Raw genomic sequence first — 6000 nt, 5'->3', positions numbered from 1 at the left:
ATGGTAATACCAACAAATATTCAAATTGATTTGGATTCAGATTGTTGTTAGACTTCTCTTGTTATCGTTGAGCTGTTACAATCTTCTAAAGTCTTCTCCCTTTAGTAATCTTCTCCCCCTATTATTAGTCTTCTGTTATCTTCTTCATTTAGTTTTTTTACCATTTAGTCTTCTCCCCCTTTGACAACAATGCCAAGAAGTAAAAGAACTAAATCATGATTTCTTCCTCTGTGAAGTGATTTGCGTTATTGTGTATCATCTTAGTCTTGGTCAGAGCAACTTGTCTCTATTCACTATTTCTTGCACAACTTTAGGTGACCTCCTAAAGTGTAAATCAGCATCAATCCACACATAATATTCTATAAATTCATCGAATCGATGCTTTCACCAAACTCAGTCAGTGAGTAGAAGATAGGGGTAGGGCCCCTAACTTGCTTCTGAGATACTCAAAAGTGTCCCTTGGCAATGGCTTTGTGAAGATGTCTGCAATTTGCTCCTTTGAACTAATATATTCCAGCACAACTTCGTTCTCTTGAACTTCTTATCTAAGATAATGATACATAATTGATATATGCTTTGTCTTAGAGTGCATTACTAGATTCTTTGAAATGTTAATGGCACTAGTATTATCACATAATATAGTTACTAGCTTGGTAACTTGTTCATTTATTCCTTCCAACAGTTGTTTGATCCATGCTATATTTGTGCAATTCAATGCTACAACAACATATTCAGCTTTTGTTGTTGACTGTGAAATACATCCTTGTTTCTTGCTAAGCCAACTTACAAGTCTTTCTCCCAAAAAGAAATCTCCACCACTTGTGCTTTTCCTGTCATTTATGTTGCCTACCCAATCAACATTAGTATAAACTTTTAGATCAAAATCATTTCTCTTTTCATATACTAAGCCATAATCTTCAGTGCCTCTCAGGTATCTGAAAAATTCTCTTGATTGCTATCATATGGGTTTCCTTGTGATCTACAGAAAATCTTGCTACAATACCTACTGCATGTGCTATATCCGGTCTACTATGCACAACATATTGCAACTTCCCAATCATAGATTGGTAAAGTGTCTCATCAACAGATGCAAATTCATCACTCTTTGATAATTTATAGTTAGTAGTCATAGGAGTACTTACTAGTTTAGAATCCTCCATTCCAAATTTCTTCAAGATTTCCTTTATGTACTTGGATTGAGTAATAAAAATCTCATCTTTCATTTGCAATATCTGTAAACCTATAAAATACTTTATCTCACCGATTAATGACATCTCAAATTCTTTGCTCATTTCATTTCCAAAGTTCTTGCATAAGGAGTCTTTACCACAAAATATAATATCATCAACAAAAAGGGCTGAGATCAGTATTCCCTTGTCCTCATCATTCTTCATGTACATGTTGTTGTTTTCACTTGTCCTTATAAAACCAATCTTGATCAAATAAGAGTGTAATCTCTCATACCATGCTCGATGTGCTTGCTTCAGACCATATAAAGCTTTGTTTAGTTTACATACCTGATCTTTACTCTTGTCTTCAACAAATCCTTTAGGTTGTTCAATGTAAACTTCTTCTTCTAGTATACCATTCAAAAATGTAGATTTAACATCCATTTGATATACCTTGAAATTGTTGAAAGTAGCATATGCCAACAATGTTCTTACTCCCTTAAGTCTAGCCACAAGTGCAAAATTTTCACCATAATCTATTCCTTCTTCTTGAGCACAACCTTTGCAAACTAGTGTTTCTTTGTTGCGAATGACCTCACCTTTTTCATTTGGCTTGTTCCTGAAAATCCACTTTGTACCGATTACATTTTTGTCCTTTGGTCTTGGAATCAATGTCCATGTGTCATTCTTCTTGATTTGATCAATTTATTCTATCATAGCATTTACCCAATCTTCATTATTAAATGCCTCTTTTACTATTCTCGGTTCAAATTCATAAATCAGACATGTGTTCTGTCTCAGTTTTTTCCTTGTCATCATTGGATCATCCTTATCTCCTATAATCCAACTTGATGCATGATGTCTTCTAACATATTTGGCCAATATAGACTCGGTAGACTCTGTATGATCTTCATCATCACTCAGTAACTAGACATTATCTTCATTTTCTTCAACAACTTTCTCGGTAGAACTTCTCGGTTGAACATAAACAAATTCTTCATAATCTTCTGGTTCTTTTGAATTTCCTTCATCATTTCTTTCTGCAAATTCATCAATTTTCACATTTGCACTTTCTACTATTTTGTTAGATGAATTGATCAGACATTTAAATGCTTTACTTCTAGAAGAATAACCAAGAAATGTTCCTTCTTCACTTTTTTGATCAAACTTTCCATTTTTGTCATCTTTGTGAACATAGCATCTACTTCCAAAGATTTTAAAGTAACTTACATTAGGTTTCTTATCATACCAGATCTCATATGGTGTCTTCATAGTTCCTTTCTTTAGTTGAACTTAGTTCAGGGTGTAAACTGCAGTGCGGATTGCTTCTCTCCAAAATGTTTGAAGTGCCCTCTTTTCTATCATCAGGGTTCTGGCACAATCCACAATTGATCTATTTCTTCTCTCGGCTATCCCATTTTGCTGAGGTGTTCTTGGTGCAGACACTTGCCTTTTTATACCATGATCATTGTAGTATAAGTTAAATTCATCAGAAGTGAACTCTCCTCCTCTATCAGATCTAAGACATTTCAGTTGTCTTCCTATTTCATTTTCAACTCTTGCCTTGTACCATTTGAACATTTGAAAAGCTTCTGATTTTTCTTTTAAAACATGACTGACATCATCCTTGAGTAATCATGCACAAATAATATGAAATACTTATTATCATAATAACTTTGAACTTTCATATGACCACAAAGATCAGTATGTACTAGATCTAAAATTCCTATAGAAGTGTAGGACTTATTGGTAAAGCTTGATCTTGTCATCTTACCCATTTGGCATCCTCGGCATATAGCATTCTCAGGTTTTTCAAGACTCAATAGACCTCTTACTCGGTGCTTCTTACTTATTTTGATCAAATTATCAAGATTTACATGACAAAACCTTTTATGCCATAACCAGGTATCATCTATCTTTGCATAAAGACACTTGTTCCGAGTTGAGTCAAGATGAAATGTATTACCTTTTGTTCATGTCCCGATAGCAGCTAACTTTCCATGCTTGTCATGAACTTTGACAATTCCTTTTTGAAATTCTATTCGGTAACCTGTATTGTTTAGTTGTGCTACACTCAACAAATTGTATTTCAATCCTTCAACCCAGTATACATCATCACATTTAGCTTTGTCAAGAAGTGTTATAGATCCTTTACCTTTTACCGGACATGGTGCATCATTACCAAATCTTACATAGCCTACATCAGTCTTCTAAATTAACAAACTTGTGTTTATCACCTGTCATGTGATGTGAGCATCCACTGTCTATGATCCAAGAATCATTATTATTTATGTGAGATATTAGGGCTTTTTCTTCATACCTTTCTTCATCAGATCCATCTTTAATAGCCACATAAACAACTTCTTCAGTATCAGTTTCATCAGATTTATCATCATTGGATTCCTCATCAGCTATTAAGCATGTCTTTTTATCTCTCCTTTTGAAGTCTCAGTGTCCTTTGTATTGGTTGTCTTTATGTCTGTCTTCTCGGTATTCTCTCTTTTCACTGGATTCTCTGTCAGGGCAGTTAGAAGCCATATGTCCTATTTTGTCACAATTGAAACATTTCAAAGGTAGCTTTCCTTTCTACTTACCTTTGCCTCTCAGTAACCTTCTGGCTAATAATGCTTCAAACTCTTCTTGCTTCTTGATTTCCTCATATAGTTTGTGCACTTTTTCCATGTTTTTGCGAAATCTTTCACTTGCTCCACTATGATCCCCTTCAAAGTACTTACTCATTCTATCATTGTAATCATCAGATTCGTCAAGATAAAAAGAACTAAATGCAGATTCAACTTTATTTACCGAAGACACGCTGTTATCAAAATTACTTAACTCAAATGCATGTAGCTTACCAATAGTAGCATCCAAAGAGACTGACATGTTAGGTACAGACCTCAATTCATTGATTGCAGAGACTCGAATAGCATAAGCAGGTAGAAGGGTTCTCAACAACTTACTTGTTACATCCTTTTCTTCAATAGTTCCTCCAGCTCCTTTTATTTGATTTACAATCTCCTTTAGCCTTGTACTATATTGGGTTATGTTCTCACCTTCATTCATTCTCATGGATTCAAGTTGTCCTCTTAGACTATCTACTTTTTCTCTTTGAACATGTTCATCACCGCCATAAACTAATATTAGCTTAGTCCATATTGCTTTTACATCATTACAACCTTCTAGGTCATTAAACTCTAAGTCAGTCAATGCTGATGTTATTTCAATCATTGCTTGAATATGTTCTTGCTTTGCCTTTATCTCTTCCAAGGTCATTGGATTGGTGCTTGGTGCAATGTAATCATTCTCCAGATAATATGTTGCATATTCTCCAATTTCTGATAGATGCAGCTTCATCCTTTTCTGCCATGTGGAGAAACTTGACTTGTTCAGCTTTGGTGCATCTCTTTTATACATCTTCGGATCTTTGCCTCAAGTACCTTTAAACATTTTCTTCTGGACTCCTCAGCTCTGATACCAATTGATAGTTTTGATACTTAAAGTAAAGAGCTGATGCCAATAGCTAACAAGATGAGAGGGGGGGGTTGAATCATACAAACTTAAGCTTCCATAAAATCAACAGATTCAACCTCGGTAACATATACTTCAACAATATAACCAAAAACTGCTAAACATGCAAACTTATAAACATATAATCATCAAAAAATCATAACACCAGATTTAACGTGGAAACCCAAATAGGGAAAAACCATTGTGGGATTTCGAACCCAAGTTAAGAAATATACTCTTCTAGAGTATGCTCAGTTAAAAGCAAATCCTGTTAAAGATTACAAACACATTGCTAGATGTGACCCGGTTAAGGGATTTCCCTCAGATCTGTTAGGATCTTCACTTTGTTAGAAGTGACCTTGTGAAAGTATTTCAAAGACTCATTTAGAATGTTACCTTGCTAGAGGGTTTACAAATAAGACTGTTAGGTCCACTTGGTTAAGAGATTTCTCTATTATTCAGAATAAACAACAGTAGTAAATATATCTGCAACTTCACATCTTAAATGCTAAAGCAGATTCTTATTTGCTCAAAACAATCTTGTCATAAGACCTATCTAGTCTTCTGTTGGGCTCCTTACTCTGTTTATTCAAACAAGTCTTCAAGCTTCTATGCTCGGTAATCACTATGTAGCATCCCTGTGGTTACATTTGCCCGCATGCATTGTTTATCAACAATTTCTTATTTATAAACAATTCTCACCACTTAGTCTCCTTGATCACATTTCGCATGATCAATCTTAGCCATCAGATCTTCAATCTTGACTAGGTTCACTGCATCTTTCAATCTGAAAATGTTTTACCTTGCCTCAGGACTTGCATTCCTTTCTTGGAACTTGCACAAGGTTATTGTGGTTCAATCTGCGTTGTAGATCTTCCTGTCGATCTTTTATTGCCATAGATCCTTTAACAAACTTCATGTGCAGCATTCCAATCATTTATACATCTCCAGCTAATCATTGTCCTTCATTAAATAATGCTTGTATTCATCCAATGTTCTTTGTCATAACTCGGTTGCAACTCGATAAATACTAAACTTTACTCAGTAGACATTCTACCTTCATTAACCAACATCGATAACCTTAGGGTTTATCGACTAGGTTCTTTGCTCGGTGACATAGTATAGTATTAACCTTTCAATCAACAACATATGTAGGATATCAAAACAATCTAAACATCATGATGTCATCATTGTCTAATTTGGTAATAGTTGCCCATTGAATAACTTATTTCTCCCCTTTCTTATCACATTCTTTTTGTGTCTTTGACTGACCACTTAATTCTCTTCAAATCAATTTCCTCAAGATATGGCAACATCATACTGA

This window comes from Cryptomeria japonica, chromosome 7, assembly GCF_030272615.1.
Source record: "Cryptomeria japonica chromosome 7, Sugi_1.0, whole genome shotgun sequence".
Classification (NCBI taxonomy): domain Eukaryota; kingdom Viridiplantae; phylum Streptophyta; class Pinopsida; order Cupressales; family Cupressaceae; genus Cryptomeria; species Cryptomeria japonica.
This window is presented reverse-complemented; position numbering follows the sequence as displayed.